Here is a 17,738-nt window from a genome sequence, read left to right on the forward strand (position 1 = left end):
AGGAAGTCTCCTGAGATACACAGACACAAATGTTCACGGTGAACCTTCTGGCCCCAGTGAGGACGTGAGTGGTGAGAAGATGCCTGATCTTTCAGTTAGAGTGCAGGTGACCTGGCAGTTAATGCACCATCCATATCTCCATCTCATATGTAGCCATGCACATTCCTGAAGAAAAGTGTAGGTCAAAGAAGACTGTGGTGGAGATGCAAGAAACAGCTGCTGCTGAATTTAGTTCCTTAAATCTAGATGATCCAGGACTGTGGACCCACTTGAGCAGTAACCTGAGGGACTTCCTTATACTGCATGGACCACAGCAAGTGAAAACCTTCATGTTCCCCAAAGACAATGAAAATATAAATTTCCATCCAACACATTACTGAAATCCCTAATGATGAGAAAGTGGAGAGGTCGTGGCTTATGTACTAAAAACCCCAGAATGCTGCATACTGTTTTTGTTGCAAGCTCTTCCAGTCTAATATTCCAGCCACATTGGGTTCTACAGGAATAAAGGACTGGAAAAATCTGGCTAGAAATCTGGCATGCCATGAGAAGGCAGCAAATCATCAGAGAGCATTCAATAGGTGGAAAGAGCTTGAGATGAAACTAAGGTTAAAGGCCACCACAGATGATCAGCTTCAAGAGAAGATTGCAGCAGAGTCTCTTTGCTAGCAAAATGTTCTGAAAAGGCTCATCACCATTGTGAGAATGCTTACTGCCCGAAACCTAGCACTGAGTGGCACTTCAGATCAGCTGTATGTGCCAAACAATGGAAACTTCCGTAAAATTGTGGAGCTGATGGCTGAGTTTCATGCTGTATTCCAGGAGCATCTAAGAAGAGTCATCACCCAAGAAACGTACACACACCACTACCTGAGAAAAAAATTCAAAATGAGATCCTACAGTTACTGGCAACAAAGGTCAAACAGAAGATTGTGGCAGATCTGAAGTCAGCAAGATATTACTTTTTTATTCTGGACTGAACACCTGACAACAGTCATACGGAACAAATAACTTTAATGGTGCATTTTATAACAACAGAACCTGTTGTAAATGTCCCTGCAATGGTGACTGTCAGAGAGCATTTTCTACAATTTATTGACATTGATGATACTACAGGAACTGGTATGACAAATGTGCTTCTTAAAAAGCTGGGAGATGCGAGAATTGCGATAGCTGACATGAGAGGTTAGGGTTACGATAATGGCGCCAGCATGAGAGGAAAGAACAGAGGAGTGAAGTCATGGATCCGAGCGTTAAAACTTCAAGCTTTTTTTGTCCCAGGCAGTTCTCATTCATTGAACTTGGTGGTCAGTGATGCAGCATCAGATTCTAGTGAGGCTGCTGATATTTTTAATGTAATTCAAAGCATCTATGTATTTTTCTCTGCATCAACTCATTGATGGCAAATTTTGAAGCATCATCTGGGAACATCCTCTCTGACACTGAAACCGCTGAGTGCCACATGGTGGGAAAGTCGAGTGGAGGTAATAAAGCCTATCAAACACCAAATTGGGAAGATAGATGATGCCATAGTTGCCATTAGGGAGGATAATGCTGTGACAGGAACTGTTCATGGGATAACAGTGGCAGAGGGAAATGGAATCACCAGAAATATACATAATTTCAAATTTCTGTGTGGCTTAGTGTTATGGCATGACGTACTGTTTTGAAATAAATGTTGTAAGCAAGAGACTCCGAGGTGTTGACCTAGATATATCTGGAGCAGTGGAACAACAGGACAAAGCAAAGTCATACCTACGATCTTACCGGTCAGATACGGGATTTCAAAACATTCTGTGCTGGCTAGATGCAAGCCCCTCAGAAGAATGGAGATTGTAATGACACAAGGGACCAGCCATCTCTCCCCAGGCAGACTTTCTTGCTTGAAGCCATGCACCTTAGATTTGTCCAATCTCATAAACGATTTTATCACCATCTCTATTTCAGAGCAGCTGAAGGTAGAAAACTGCACATTTCACAAGCTAGTTAAACTGAAGTTTGTAGTAGAGGTATCATGTCATATAAACGGGGAAGAAGGAGCATGTAACAGCATATATGAATGAGAGAGAAAAAAGAAACATGTCCGTAGTTGTAGATGCACCATTTAAATGCCAGTGTATGCAGACTACTTTTGACCTAGCAAGCTTTCCACATGACTGTGTAACACTAAACAGTTCTTGCAGGAGAAGAGGTGGCTTTGAGCAGTGGTTCTTTGCCTCTATACCATCCAGCCCTACTATTATGAAAGCACATGAGATCAGGCATTTTTATGTTACTGTTGACTTCCTCAATGTTCTTGATGTGACTGACTACTCATGTTCGACATTGCAGCACTTAAACATAATGGAGGAAAAATCCTAGAACAAGAATTACTTCCTGAAGCCTAAGAAGATAGTTCAGTGCCGAAGCCTGTTGAGAGCAGAGCTGAGCGCAGATGCTGAGAGCAGAGCTGCATAGAGCTGCTTAGGCACAGCAAATGGGCAGAGGTTAGACTATCAAGGGAGACACAATCCTGGCACTGTCAACAATTCCTGAAATTCTAAAATACTACTGTATATACCATTATAATAGATTTATCCCAACACTTTCCAGTGAGATGGAGGAGCTTTCTGTGTGCACAGCATATCAAGCTCTGGAAAGACTGACCCAAAATGAAACTGGAGAATGACCTCTGAGTTCCAAAAAATTGTTTAGGAGTATAAACAGGGAGGTGTGGGAAAGCTCACACTGACACTGTTGATGCTTCATCTCTTCTGTGCATAGAATGTCAGTCTTAAGTGTTATTAATCTGCAGTTTCATTTGTTTTGTTTTGTTTTTTAAAATCCAACCAAAACAACTGGTTAAAAACTTAAAAGAAAAAAAGAAGATTCTATAGCAATCTGTATGCTTAGTTATTGTCCACAAGTTTGTGTTTTTCAAAATTCTTTTTCTCAGTTCATTAACACTTCTGAATCGTCTTTCATCTGAATATTTATATCAATTTCTTTTGAAGGGGAGAGGGAAGGGGAAGAAAAGGAATGATATTGCTATTGTTTGTGAATGTGTTTGGCTAGCCAAGCCATCCCTAGATACAGTGCAGAAGAACAGAGTAGAATATAAAATAGTGCGTATACCTCAAAAATCTATGGAGTACACCCTGTTCAAGCAATACTACCCAATTTAAACCTTGGCTAGAAGTAAGAAGCATTATGCCACATCTTCTATGATTATTATTAAAAGGCAAGTACGTCAGATCTCATCATTGTATCAATGGGATTGCTATCTAGAACAAGAAGAACATCACACTACATTTATATAGACTGCAAAGTACTGTGGGACCTTTTGGTAACTATATATACACAGATTAATTTCACTCTCCTCTGGGTTGGCATACAGCATCGATTTAACAGCACACTGAAACATTAAACAGTTTCAAGTATCAGAGGGGTAGCCGTGTTAGTCTGGATCTGTAAAAGCAGCAAAGAATCCTGTGGCACCTTATAGACTAACAGACGTTTTGGAGCATGAGCTTTCGTGGGTGAATACCCACTTCTTCAGATGCAACTGAAGAAGTGGGTATTCACCCACGAAAGCTCATGCTCCAAAACGTCTGTTAGTCTATAAGGTACCACAGGATTCTTTGCTGATTAAACAGTTTAGGGCAGGAAATGAGGATTACTTTGTTCAACTGCAAGGGAGTTTCAAGTAGGCAAAATGTAATCACCAAAATTAGAACCTGGCTATGACACAGAGGCTAATGCCCCAGCTTTTATTTGTGATTCATGTAGGGTGTGACTTCCTAGAAGGTGTTTTACCGGTTATACATCTTTTATTCTCTAAATGGAGGAAAATACCTTACTGTACTATGATAGGCAAAGTTTGCTAGGTGAGACATGTAAAAGCAAAATCGTGAAGCCCAAGGTGAATTTCTGAAATGCTGCATTTTACTATGACAGGAATTAAGGACAGAGACTCTCTATTTTATCCGAAAGACCAATAATAGGAAAATATCTTCCCTTTAGCACTTGCAGATGAGTAAATATACCCACAGAATTTCTGTTACCGTACAATACAACTGACCTAAGTCTTTTCATCTGTAAGATCTTACTGAAAAAATAATAATATTTAACCAATATTTAATTCAATTTTACCCTTAAAACAGGAGATGGTACATAGGGACTGGAGCTACCACTGAATTCACATGGGGATATGCTTGAGCCCATCTGGTGCTGCACTGAGGTCAAGGGGTTACATTGGCTGCAGGAGTTTGCCTGCTTGGATCCGGTTGTAGGATAACAGCCTAAGGGTATGTCTATACTGCAACAAAACACCTGAGGGTGCCCATGTCAGCTGACTTGGGCTCACGGGGCTTTGGGCTACAAAACTGACTGATTTTTGAGTCCTGTGTGGAGCAATGGGGTGTATAAAACAATCCACCCAATCAGATTTAATAATCCGAAACAAAAAGAGCCAGTATTGTGCAATTAGCCAGTTCTCCACAGACCATATTTTGAAAATGACACTAGGAAATTCCAAATCTCTATTTGCCATGTCTGTCTTGTACACATTATAAAATTCTGTAATTATTAAGAAAAATAAAAGGTCAGCTATGATGTACAGAAAAGAATTCAGGTCTAATATCAGGAGAGAACTAACGAACTATTTTAAATGGGAAGATATAGAACATAACTGAATCTCCATGGAAGTTAAATATGAAACAAAAGGTGCTACTAATGGCTTGCACATTAGGGGTTACTGATGTATAAGCACTCAGGAGGAAACGACTCTCCATAGAAAAAGCTAAAGATGCCATGCAGGAACTCGCATCCAGAGCATTGTTAACAGTATTCTGTGAGTTAAGTCTTCTTTCTCTGCTAGTTGATGCTCCGAGATTCTTTTGTGTTTGTAAGAGGGGATGGGACTCACTAGGACCTCCCAAGTCCCACTGTCCTACATTTACCCCCTCTACTCCCCCAGTGGCTGCACTTGGGGGAGTTCTCTGGGGCAATTGCTCCCTTGCAGAGGGCTGGTTCTTCCTTTGCTTTTCCCCTTGCAAGAGAGAAGGGTCTGGCTGGAAGTGTGGTCAGCCTCTCAGACAGCCCCTTTATGTGACTTTATGGGAGGGGTGGGCAAACTTTTTGGCCCAAGGGACATATCTGGCTGGGGAAATTGCATGTAGGGCCATGAATGTAAGACTGGGGCAGGGGGTTGGATGCAGGAGGGAGTGTGGGGTGTGTGTGTGGGGTGGTGCAGTATGCAGGAAGGGGCTCAGGGCAAGGGGTTGGGGCAAAGGAGAGATCTGGGGTGTAAGAGGGGGCTCAGGGCAGGGGCTTGGGGTGTAGGGTGCAGGAGGAGTTCGGAGTGTGGGCTCCGGCCTGGCACTGCTTACTTGGAGTGGCTCCGGTGTGGCAGCGGTGTGCACCAGGGCCAGGGCAGGCTCCCTGCCTGCCCTGGCCCCGTGCCGCTCACAGAAGTGGCCAGCACCATGTCCCTGCAACCCCTGGTGGAGGGGGAGCAGAGGGCTCTGCATGCTGCCCTTGCCTGTGGGTACCTGCCCCGAAATTCCCATTGGCTGCAGTTCCCTGTTCCTGGCCAATGGGAGCTGTGGGGGGCAGTGCCTGTAGGAGAAGGCAGTGCACAGAGCCCTCTGCCCCCACCCTACCCCCCAGGGCTGCAGTGACATGGTGCCAGCCACTTCCAGGAGCAGTGCAGGTCCCATGGCACCATGGGAGTGGCAATCCCATGGGCCGGACCAAAGCCCTGGTGGGCCAGATCTGACCCGTAGTTTGCTCACCCCTGCTTTATGGGCTCAGTCTCTCAAAATCTATTGCCTCATCACAGGATTTACATCCTATCCTCTTCCCCGAGTACGTTAACTGTCAACTGGGGTGGCTCCAGAAGCAGTGTGTTCCATACCAGTCTCCTCCTCAACTGGCCCACCTCTATTACTAGCAGTCTCTGCATAGAGCAGCTTTCTTCCTGGTCACTGCCCTTTCCTAGGGTAGGCTTCACCTTTTAAGCCCCTCTTCCTCCAAGATGAGCAAGCTATGCAGGTGTGCCTCGTTAGCACAGCACAGACCCAGAAGGGCCCCTTAGCCTCCTCCTAGCCCTAGTCTCCTCTTTTCATAGTGTTATAGTGTTATAGTGTTATATAGTATAGTGTTATACAAAGCAGTTCACTAAAGGAGAGCAGATGTCCAGATTTACCTATCACAACCACGTGGTCTCAGTGAGCAGACGTGGGCTAGGGGTTTCCTGCGGATTGAGGGAAGAAAAAGGACAAAGTTTATTAACTTGTATGAGGTTCTATAGAGACAATGGCAAAAGACAGCTGATTCTCCGGACAGAGCAGCAGAGGTGCCTTGTCTTTTCTTAGATTGCTGCAAGAAGTAGTTATCTGTGCACTGTTTGTTATAGCCATACATGGTGAGGGGGTTAGTGATGGTGGTAACATACATCCATATATATATAGGTGTGTCTGTATGTATAGTTTTCGTATTGATATGTATGAAAGCACGTAAATTAATCTCTGTATAAGTTCTTTGTTTTGAGAAATTGCTGGTAATCTTTGAGTCTTCTTAGCATGCCATATGTATCAGGTATTGCTACGGTAACCTAAAGTCTCCCAAGAACTATCAACACCATATTGTAGACTGGAGTTTCTGTTTCAGTCTGTTCAGACTGACAAGGCACTGACCTTTCCATCATATGCATTTTCTAATTATATGAAAAACTGTAAGCAGCTGTGAAGAAAGTTTGTAGATGGAAAACAACTCCAGTTAGGAGCTGAGGAAGAGTATGAAGAGAGAAAAAAATGACAAAACAAGCATAAAACAGAGATTTAGCAAATATATAGCTCTCTCTGATGAAAAATATTGGAAGTCTGACTGGCAGCACACAAAGAAGTCATTGAAAGGAACAATGTATGAAACTCCTCTCACTAAAAAGTGTGAGCATTGCATGATAAAAAATATATAAAAATCACTCACCAAGGACAGTTATATTATGTCAGCAAACACATACTAATAATAGCAAATGAGTTTTTTAGTATAGTTGTAAATATTGATACAAATCGAGAGTTATGGAAAGAGTAGGAAGCATATTCCACAGATAAAAACAATACTTTAAAAAAGCTCTTTGCTCCTACACTCTCAAGGTTATAGAATGGTCAAGAGGCTTATGAGATCTGGAGGGTAATATGACTAGACAGAAGTATTAGCAGCATGAATTCAGAAGTAAAACAAGCGATAGTTTCCCAAAGTTTGATGATTAATTGACCTATCTGAACCTAGATCTCCACATACCTCCTCTGCAGCAAGCCAGATCTGTAACAGTTGGGAAGGGAAGATGGCACATTGACCAGCTTCTTTGCTTTAGTGCTGTCAGGCAGCTAATGTTAAATTCATAATCTCTCTCTTGCCTGCAGCCCAACCCCACATTTCCAGAGGCCATCACCTCCCACCCACCCCCTCTCCCACCCTCACACACAGTCTCTGGCACTGGGGGAGAGAGGCAAAGCAAGGTGCATTTCATTGCTCAGCAGGGAGAAGGGGTGTGACGTTGCACTCCATATGCTTTATGAAAATATGCTTATGAATGTGAATATGATGTAACTGGACTATGCTTCATGCAAAAGGTCTCTTGTAAGATATCATTACAAAGCTTATGATCTATTGAGTGTGTTCATCCTATTTGTTTAAACATATTATTTCTAAGTCTGGAGTTATTATAATAATATATAAACTTGTATTATTGATGTAAACATATTAAGTGGAAGCCATTAAGGATGCTTCAGAATCAATAAACTGTAAATGGCTCTGTTCCAAACCTTCCTGTGTGTGTGGGCCAGCCTAGGAAGAATGGAGGTTGGGGTCTCACATGACATGTGACCACATGATACTGGAATCCATCTTAAATCTTGTACTTTTCCATTTAAAGGAGGGGTTGGGGCCAAGCATAGACAGATTCCCGCCTTGTGCCATAGCTATAAAAGGGAGTGGAGCAGGACAAAGAGGCCAGACTAGGAAGGCATCTACTCTGTGAAAGAAGCTTATTGAAACATCTCTGAGGGTGAGATATAACCTGTAATCAGTTTCTTAATGTATTAGGCTTAGATTTGCGTGTTTTTGCTTTATTTTGCTTGGTGACTTACTTTGTTCTGTCTGTTGTTACGTGAAACCAGTTAAATCCTACTTTTTATACTTAATAAAATCACTTTTGTTTATTAATGAACTCAGAGTAAGTGATTAATGCTTGGGGGAGCAAACAGCTCTGTATATCTCTCTATCAGTGTTATAGAGAGTGGACAATTTATGACTTTACCCTGTATAAGCTTTATACAGAGTAAAATGTATTTATTTGGGGTTTGGATCCCATGGGGAGCTGGGTGCTGGAGAGGTAACCTGCTGAGCTGTTTTTGGTTAAAGTCTGCAGCTTTGGGGGCATGGCACAGACCCTGAGTCTTTGTTGTAGCAAGCTAACATGTCTGGCTCAACAAGGCAGGGTTCTGGAGTCCCAAGCTGGCAGGGCTCAGAGGTAATTTGAGCACATCAAGTGACAGTCCCATTGAGGTCTCTGTGACCAAACCCATCACAGGGGTTTCTCAGCAATCTCTCTCTCACCTTCCCTGCAATTGTCCAGAGAATTTCACCACATTCTCATTTTGCAAATGTAACTATCCAGTAGGGGAGGAGAATTCTTGGCAGTTCTCTTCTACCAGATACCACTAGATCATATCTCCTGCAATCTTTGAGTGGGAGCTCTATGCATGGGAGCAGATCCCAATTGCCTACTTATGCCTGACTCAGGAACAGCTAGTCTAGTTGTGAATCACTGTTGCACATACAAGAAAAAACTGATTAATGACTCACTTATTTAGGCCTGGTTTATAGCAGATATAATTAGGTCTGAACCTGAACCAGAAGATCAGGGTCTATGCATTCTATGAACGGACCAAGACTCATGGGGCCAGTTGGAATCTGAGTCTTGTTTTTTGTAACCTCTAAGTTTGAGGGGCAAAAGCATTTCCAAACAATAGGCCATTCTTGGTCTATCTTTATCAGAAGTTAAAACAAGTTGCCACACTTCAGGGCTGAGTGTTCTTGCATGTGTTTAAAATTCCCTCCCTCCCCCAAGAAGAGTTAAAACTGAGGATATGTTAGAATTCAAACAGTTAAAATGGATGACATTATGTTAAATCAGTCATTTTATTTTGTTGGTTTTCAGGAGAAGATTTCTTTCAAAGCATTAGGAGTTATGGTTTTCTAAATAAATTTGCCAAGCTCATGTAACCCAATGTTGATTGTACATTACATGTTCTTCTCTGTGATGATTCACAGAGGATATGAATTATTATAGCTAGAGCTGGGTGAAACTTTTCAGCTGATTATTGTTGTGGGTGAGGTTTTTGTTTTGTTTCATTTGTTTGTTGTTTCTTTCCCCCCTTCAGATTTGTATTAACCAAAACACTTTATGAATCTGTGTGGCTTTTGCGGTTACTTCAGTCATTAAAAAAACCTGGAAAAAGATTTCCAAAAGAACCTAAAAGTTTCATTTTTTATTCTAAATGATTTGTTTAGAAATTTACTTTATTTTTTATTAAAAACTTATAAAGCTTGAAATCTGAACATCTTTTGTTCAACCCAAAATGAATTTTTTTTAAAATTTTCCATTAGCCACAAATTAAAAAAAAAATTGTTACAGATCGATCCAAAATGCTGACTCTGTTGAAATCAATGAGAGTTTTGCCATTGACTTCAATAAGACCAGGAATTCACAGTCAGTGTTGGCCTAACTCCATTCTCATCGATGTCATTGAATGAGTTTGAAAATCCCATCTAAAAATGTTATCACCATTTTAAAAGTAAAGTCACTAAGTAGCTAGGGCCCCGTTCTACCACACTTACGCATACTGAGTGGTATCTTGCTCTGTAATTAGACACAATGAAGAAAATGTGAGTACTTGTAGAGTAAGCTATTACTCATGAACAGTAAGGATGGTGGAATCTTTTAATCATCTTTTAATCATCACCCACTTTTTCCACTGAATAATAAAATCCACTAGTCTTTTATATCTGTAAACCTGAAACAGGTCAAGTAAAATGTACATATTGGGTATGCCATAGGGATCATATCACAAAACCACTATCATATTTGGCAATGCCTGATTGGAACCAGGGGACTGTCAGCCTGATAGACGTGTTGGATTAGAATTGCAAGTATGTTACAGGTCAGGTCATTACCAGCCTGAATTAGATAAGGCTTTAGCAAATTCAATCAGTCTCCCACTTCTAAAAGAAATCTTATCTAGTTCTCTATGGAAGGCTGATAGGAAAAGATGGGCTAGTGTTTGAAAATGTTTTCTAAGATTATGGTATGGTAACAACAATTGTAGTTAGAAAAAATATTTGACATAAGTATGACTGACTGTGTGACATAGATAGAGAAATGAGATGAATTGGACTCGGATGTTCATCCTCATTATTACTCTTCAGAGACAACGCTTTAGGAATTCAAGGGGGTAAAAAAGGCATTGCTTTACTGAGGCTCCACCCACGCTAGTGTTTTAATTTAAATACATTAATTATACATTTCTTTTTGAATATCTCACTGCACAAATGTTAAATAATTTAGATATTTGTTTTCAGTATTTGGTTCCAGGAAATGAACATCTCTTATGTGTTTGTTAGAGGGATTTTTTCCCTTGTCTCTCATGTAAGCATCCATAATATCTTATTCATGTCATGAGATTATATTCAGCTGATAATGGTTTATACTGTCACACACAACCCTTGTGAATCTTTACTGGGATTCTGAAATAGCTTCAAGCAGAAATATTCTGTTCCTTAAGTTTTCTATTGAGGAAAATGTTGAGATGCATACAATCAAATAATAGCTAGGTTATAGGATCTCCGGTTATTAAAGACCAAAAGGTACCAAGTTACTTCTAAATGAGCTTTAAAAATGTTGTGCATAATGCCAATATCCATTTGCTTGCAGGTCTGAATTCAGAATTATATCAAATAAAAATATCAAAGATACTAAAAACAAAGTTTAGATAAAGTAATACTGGGGCTTGTATTAATGTTATTTTTCTAGGAAATGTAACTATTTGAATTGTTCATGTCCTGAAAATGTCTTAAAGAATTCTAAAGGTGACCTGCAAAAGAAAAGCAATTGAGCTTGTGTCCTGCATTGCTACTTTATGATGTAAAGGGTTCCTCCAGCCCATCAGCTTGTATTTTACATTAGAAATTCATGTCTTGCCTACTATAGAAAACAAGAGGATTATGACATCACAGCCACCAATTAAATGAAACCTAACTAACTGAGAGGGGAAGTGATTATTCATTCAGACTGTTTAGAACTCTCTTCTTTGTTGTTAACATTTATTCTATTTTTAAACTTTTAATTAAATAGAAAGCATTTTTCTTTGCTGTGAATTTAGTTAAACCCCTGTCTAGATCAGGGTTTCTTTCACTATGCTACACTGGTATAATTCCCCTTTGAAGATTTGTTGCACTGACATAAAGAATGGAAGATGGGGAGGATCAGCAAGGAAGGCTACCTCTTGGAGGTGAGAAAGCAGAGGTATAAAGTGAGAACTGCTAAAAGAAATTAAAACCAATAGTAAAAGGTTCTACAGACATACACATAAAAAGAAAACAAGGAAAGAACAAGTGTGACTGCTAAGCACTGAAGATGGGGTGGAGATTGAAGATAATCTAGGCATGGTCCAATACCTAAACAAATAGTTTACCTCATTTTTTAATAAGGGTAAGGAAGAATTTAGGGGTAGTGGCTGTGGCTAATGGAAACAAGGATATGAAAGTAGAATTGACCATGTCTGAGGTAGAAGTCAAACTCAAACATCTTAATGGGACTAAATATTAAAGGAACTGGCATATGAAATTGCAAGCCCAATAGTAAGGATTTTTAATGAATCTGTAAATTTGGCGGTCATACCCTCTGACTGGAGAATTGCTAATTAGTACCTATTTTTAAGAAAGGGAAAAAAGGTCATCTGGGACCTACCTGTTAGTTTGACTTTAATTGTATGTAAGGTCTTGGAACAAATTTTGAAAGAGAAAGTAGTTAAGGACATAAAGGTAAACGATAATTGGGATAAAATGCAACATGGTTTTACAAAAGGTAGATCATGCCAGACCAACCTGATCTTCTTTGAGAAGATGTCTAAAACAATAAGTTAAAGGAAATGCAGAAGATCTAATTTACCCGGATTTCATTTTTAAATGTTTTTCTATCACCTTAAAATATCAGAACTGGGATGAGAAATGTTTTACTGCTTTCATCTTTGGGTAGCTAGTTTTATTCATGGCAATATTTAAAATGATACAATTAGAGGCAGTTCTCCAATCTCAGATGTTCAGGTTTACAGTAACAAATTTAGGAAACCAAGATTGTTCTGAATATTTTTCCACCTACTCTTTACTCCTATATTTATACATCGTTTCTGTCTCATTGGTTTGTGCATTGCTCCTCTACTAGATATTTTGTAAGCAGGTAGTACATCTGCTTTATCATTTCATTTCATCTGGTCACTTAGCTTTGCACTATTTGATAACCTAGATGCAGTTGCACTGAGGTCCTTTATCATGTGCTAGGTATTCTTTGCTTTTCTTATATCCTTTTATTTATTTTGGTTTTATTAAATGTCATCTATTACAATTGCATCATTTACCCTTAGGTGTTTCAATTATTTATGAACATGAAAGATTTGCAGTGTTTCACAATAGATGGTTTCCATTCACCATCTAAACAACTTTGTATATGAACAGAATCATCCTGTTTAATTTTAAGAGCACTTTCCTAGAGCTCTCTTTTTACAGGGTATGATTTCTGCCTGTTTTCTTTTATTAATCACTTCATAGGAGTTTTTTTTGTCTTTTATTAAGACAATTGTATTGAACAAAGTGTTATGGATTTGTAATGACCTCATCAATGTTTGAACTGCTAATTAAAATCTCATAAGAAATGTTAGATACTGAAATAGAGATGCTCTCCAGTAGCTTCTAAATAGTATGAATTGTCTTCTAGACCAGTGGTTCCCAACCAGGTATCCAGTGCCCCCTGTGGGGCTCTGAGGAGGTTTCAGGGGGTACGCCATACTAATTCAGAGAGCAGGGCTGGTGTTAGACTTGTTTGGACCCAGGACAGAAACCTGAAACCCGAGCCCTGACACCCAGAACTGAAGCCCAAGCCAAAGCCCTGCTGCCCAGGGTTGAAGCTGAAGCCTGAGCAACTTAGCTTCGCAGGGCTGCCTGTTGTGTCGGGCCCCAGGCTATTCTGCTTGCTACACCTAATGCTGGCCCTGGCTTTTAACACACTGGATATGCACACTGGTGAGCTTGAGCCAGTTCGCACTGGTTCACACGAACCAGTTGTTAAATTTTGAAGCAGTTTTAGAACTGGTTGTTAAAAATTGTTATGAAAACAAATGTTATAAAATGATCTTAAAATCAAATAATCTTAATCTTATAAAATGGTGTACAAAATAAACTTCAAATGCAAAGGGATGTTAAATTCTAGCAGTTAAAGAGCCATTTCTATAACAGATAGGTCAAGATTTATATTGCTATGTGCGTGTGTGTCTAACGTTGTCACAGACTGCGACTTGGTTGCATCCAAGTTCGTCCTGACACTAGACAATCATCTAGTTTAATATTTTATTAACAGGGGTCACACTTGCCTTGTTCATGCACTTGCTCAACTGTTTTCTATACAATTCAACATGACCAGTGAGTCATAGTCAATCTGTTTCCAGTAAATTGCATGTGATATTTCAGTGTGTAATACTAACTGGACTGTTATTCAAAGATTAAAGTTATCTATTCAATATTATTTACCCTTCATAATGAAATGCCAGAAAAGCATTAGTGATTGGTTTTCCAATAAAATGACAAAATCGTTAGTCAGTAGTTCTAGTACTGAAAATAGCTATTTAAATATTGAAAACGCTGATGACAATAATTTTGGCGATGAAAATATCTTAAATGTTGAATCATTTGAAAATGTGTCTGCAATGGAAGAGCATTTACATGATTGTGAAAATTTAGTACCCTATTGTTGGACTTCTGAGCAGGCACAATGTTTTTTAAAGAAATATAACGGCGTGATAATTGAAGGCAAAAAACTTGGCTGTTCCTACTGTGCAAATACAGCACATTAGGGGGTCCTTGGAGGAAAATCTGTTGCCATTCCGAAGAAATGTGTAAAGTGTACTATTAAAGCATCAGGAAGCTTCATTAAGAAAAAAATGAACGAACATTTCGAATCAAGCTCTCATTTGAGAATTATAAATATTTTAAATGAATCTAAAAAAGAACCTCTCACTACAGTGATTGATGAACTTACTGAAAAAAAAAATATCGCAATAACCTATCAACATAGTTTACAGCTTAGTAAAAAGAAACTGACCAATGTCAAATATGGAGGATGAAGTAGAGCTACAAATTAAAAATGAAACCAATTTAGGGAACTGCCTACATTCTTGATTTTCGGCCATCAGAATCATACAGCATATTGCTGAATTAATAAGAAAACAAATTTTTAGTAAAATCATCTAAAACAATTCAAAGATTTGTATTATTATTGATGAAGCTTCTACAATTTCAAGTAAAACTGTGCTTGTAATTCTTATAAAATGTGAATTACAAGATTCTTCACCAATAATTTTTCTCAATTTAGTGGAATTAGAATCAACAAAAGCGGAAAATATTTATAATGCTTTGAGAAATACGTTAACCAATACAGGAGTTGACACAGAATATTTAAGGAAAAATTTAATCGGATTGTGTTCTGATGGCGCAAGCACCATGCTTGGACATAAATCTGGAATTGCTACAAGACTGATTCAAGATTTTCCAAACATTATAATTTGGCATTGTTTGAATCATCGGCTACAACTGGCTTTAGATGACGCTATAAAATATGTCAATGAAATAAGCCATGTCAAGATTTTTTTGGACAAGATTTATGCAATTTTTCATCAGTCAAATAAAAGTTAGTTTGAACTTAAAAAAGTTACTGAAGAACTATATACTGAAATCATCAAAATAGTTTTTGGTCCACGGTGGGTTTCTTATAGCCTTAGAACTGTCAAAGCGGTCTGGAGAGCTTATCCAGCTCTTTATATTTATTTTTCCAAAATTAAGAAATTTTCTGGCATGGAAAAAAGATTGAAAAACAAAGAATTTTTAAAAGACTTGGCATTAATGATTGACATTTTGGATGAACTTTCATTATTATCAAATGCACTGCAAACGAGACAATTGAGTTTAACAAAGGCAGATAAGCTATCAAACGAACGATTTATTTTTTCATACAATTAAAAGATAATTTTAGTATACACAAAAATAAAATAAATGAAATGATAGAAAGTGATGCTTTTAAATGCACAGAGTTTGCAGATAATGTAAGGTTTAAAACACTGCCATGAGACAAAGTAATAGAGTGTACTATTGGAAAAATGAAGGCAAGATCATCAAACGAAAATCACATTAACTATAAAGAAGATAATTTAGGTCATTCTAGTAATACACCAAAAATAGTTGAATTATTCAATGTTACGGATCCCACTTCATGGAATATTGAAGAAGTCAAGTTACCTTGGAAATTAGAAGAAGAAAAAGTGCATGAATTAAATAAATTCATAAAACGTGCAGTCAATTTAAATGATTTTCGTAACTATGTAGAGAATAACATTCAATCAAAAAATCTTCCTGATCTGGAAATAATAAGGAAAGCAAAGCTAATTATGAACACAATTGCAATTAGTTCTGCGGAAGCAGAAAGAGCTTTTTTGTTGATGAATATTATTTGTATTGATAACAATTAAACATATCTCAAGCTTTATAACCATCAATTTGTTGGGAAAACCACTAAGTTCCTGGAACCCAATACCATATATTAAATCATGGATGAGAAGTCATCGATCTGCATTAGATACCAGAGTTCGTGTATCTAACACCAAAGATTATGGAGAAGATCAAGAAGCCATTTGGAATTTACTATCTAATTAGTAATAAATAATGTACTTAAATATTCTTTAAAATATTGTTTGTTGCATTGTATACTTCAACATGTATATATTACACTTTTTATTTTTAAAAACTTAAGTAGTTCACATGTAATATTCTAAAATACAAAAATACACATTTCATACTCATACATTTCTTCTTTATATTTTCTTCTTTTCAGATGTATTTTAAATTCATTTAATAAAGCAATACTTTGCTTCTATTGTAATAGGTAAAAATGTTTTTGGTTTTTTTTATTGTTAAGTATGACTCCCAATGACTCAATGCATTGCCACTTCTTATGGAGAAAGGTATAAAAAATACATACTGTGGGATATCCCTTAAATCAGAACTTTTTATAGGGAACCAGTTGTTAAGATTTTGGCAGCTCATCACTGGATATGCAGAAAAACAGTTGTTGTCGCAAAGGTGGGCTGTGGAATTTTTTAAGGCATGTTGGGAGGGCCTCAGAAAGAAAAAGGGTGCAAACCCCTGTTCTAGACCAAACCATCTGCTTGTAGATTTCTTGGTGATATTGTGGTAGATTTCAATTGTCACTCTCATATAAAGCTGTGAAATCATTCATTTAAGGCCAGGTTATGAACCTCTTACTTTCATTGGCATGCAACTGCTCACACAAGTATTCCAGGTGATTTCAATGGGACAATTCATGAAAGAGTGATTGCTCACAAATTTGAGAAAAGAACTCATAATCTGACCCTAAAAACCTGTCAACCACTGATTTGATTTTACCAAAATTTCACTTAGCATGAAAGATGATATTCAATTACAGCTTTAAACCTCTTTCTAAAAATATGTAAGTCAAATTCTCCTTTACATGTTGTAGGTACATTGTTCTGATTTAACTGTATCAAAACAAGAAAACACTACTTTTTCTACAGTTTCTGAGCCACAATGGTTGCATGCTGATTGTCCTATTATATCAGGAAGAGTTCAAATCATATCCCCTTTTGCCAGTGAGTAGTATCCCTTTTATTCTCCTCTTCCACAGGTCACACTCTAGGCTTTTGTTTATCTCTGATGTTTGCAGTTTTACTAGCAGTAATTCCTGAAACATTCACTAGTAATAGTAAGTATTCTGTCTTCTTCAGATTACAATCATTAAAGATATCATCGATCATACACACTCTATATTCCATCCAAAGAGGGCAGTAGTACAAACATGCATTGCCAGAGAAGAGGCAAACAAACATGGCTTGTTATTACATAGATGCTTAACCAAAGAATTGAACAATTCAGCAATCCTGACATTGCCTGTAACTCAGCCAAACATGCACCCAAACAAATCTTTCAGTACTAGAGCTGTGTGAATAATTTATTCAGTTTTCAGAACTGCTAGAGGGGAAAAATCACTAAACTGAAACAATTATTTTTCAGTCAATCCAAAACTGAAATATTTTGAAATTTTCAGTAAATCAAAAAAATTCTGTTTCAGTTTAAACAAAATGCTTCTTTCAACCCAAACCATCCTGTTTCATTTCTGGGAACAAACGGCTAGATTCATAAAACCTCAGAGGTAGAAGGAAATATTTAAATAGTCATGGGGTCAAAAAGTAAGTGACTCTATAGACCGGTATTTAGGGCACTCATCTGGGAAAGGGAGACTAGGGTTCAAGTCCCAGCACCAGTGAATATTTAAGTGTTTCATATAAAGGTGGAATAGCTTTAACAGGAGAGACTGAAAGAGTCCATCTAGAATC

At 38.2% G+C, this 17,738-nt stretch overlaps 1 pseudogene; it reads left to right on the forward strand.

Moving 5' to 3' along the window:
- LOC115654533 overlaps nucleotides 1-15,437 on the forward strand; it is a 34,966-nt pseudogene extending 19,529 nt beyond the window's left edge.
- Nucleotides 15,438-17,738: the final 2,301 nt, after the last annotated feature.

This window comes from Gopherus evgoodei, chromosome 7 (genome assembly GCF_007399415.2).
Source record: "Gopherus evgoodei ecotype Sinaloan lineage chromosome 7, rGopEvg1_v1.p, whole genome shotgun sequence".
NCBI classification, from domain to species: Eukaryota; Metazoa; Chordata; order Testudines; family Testudinidae; genus Gopherus; species Gopherus evgoodei.